Source organism: Pangasianodon hypophthalmus, chromosome 20, assembly GCF_027358585.1.
Source record: "Pangasianodon hypophthalmus isolate fPanHyp1 chromosome 20, fPanHyp1.pri, whole genome shotgun sequence".
NCBI classification, from domain to species: Eukaryota; Metazoa; Chordata; class Actinopteri; order Siluriformes; family Pangasiidae; genus Pangasianodon; species Pangasianodon hypophthalmus.
Genome location: NC_069729.1, coordinates 730,023 through 730,915, shown reverse-complemented (window position 1 = coordinate 730,915; position 893 = coordinate 730,023). Strand labels below are relative to the sequence as shown.

At 38.5% G+C, this 893-nt stretch overlaps 1 protein-coding gene across 1 annotated transcript in view; it reads right to left on the bottom strand.

Moving 5' to 3' along the window:
- Positions 1–621: 621 nt before the first annotated feature.
- The window catches only part of sdhb (succinate dehydrogenase complex, subunit B, iron sulfur (Ip)), a 6,805-nt gene continuing 6,533 nt past the window's right edge, over positions 622–893 (bottom strand). Inside the window, exon 8 of the mRNA XM_034314245.2 lies at positions 622–893. This exon is cut by the window's right edge and continues 233 nt beyond it. The gene's annotated coding sequence lies outside the window, so the exon portion shown is untranslated.

Sequence of the window (893 nt, the reverse complement as noted above, 5' to 3'; positions counted from 1 at the left end):
AATTAACTAACTAATTAAAAACGATAACGTTTATTTTACCTTTAAATAAATGTATTTTTTTGCTCATATTCTCTCTGTGTTGACTGTTAGACAATCCTGAAAACCCTGAACACAAGGTGAAATGCTGAAACTAGGAGACAGACATCAAATCAGCTGCTGGTTTAAAGGTCAGAGGTCATCAGGCTGAGATCACTGAATTCTGATTCAGAGAAATGCTTTACAATGATGAGAATTTTGAAATTAATTAATTATCAGGATTTTGCTGAGATTTTGTGTTCATTTTCCCTGTTTGTGTGGAGACACGTGATCACAAACTGTAGTAAAGAAGACAAGTTATTTAATAAATTTAAGCCTCAAAATGGCGGACATCTGTGCATCATAAAGTACAAAAGTGAATAGTGCATTTTTGGAGCTTTTTAATTTTTACTGAACAACTCCATCTTGGTGGTTTTGAGGCGAACAGGAAGCTCTTTAGCCCTGAAGTGTTTGTTGTTCACGGAGACATTTATCACAGAACTAACTTTCTAACATCCGCACACGGGTGTTGGATTACAGTCTCTGTGCTGCCCTCTGGCGGCCGCCGCCACACACTGCACCATAAAACCCAAACAACCCACTGCGGACTTTCTACATTTATTTATTACACAGATAATCAATATATCCCATGGATACAAGCGTTTTAATATTTTATGTTTGACTGGATCACACCCAACCTCACCTCACCTCACCATACTCTTACACACACCTGTACACATAAGTACGTACACACACACACACACACACACACACACACACACACACACACACACACACACACACACACACTTCTTAGATCCTGTAACAGATGAAGGAATGCAGCATGGATGAAATTTTCTCATGTGTCAATACTGTCA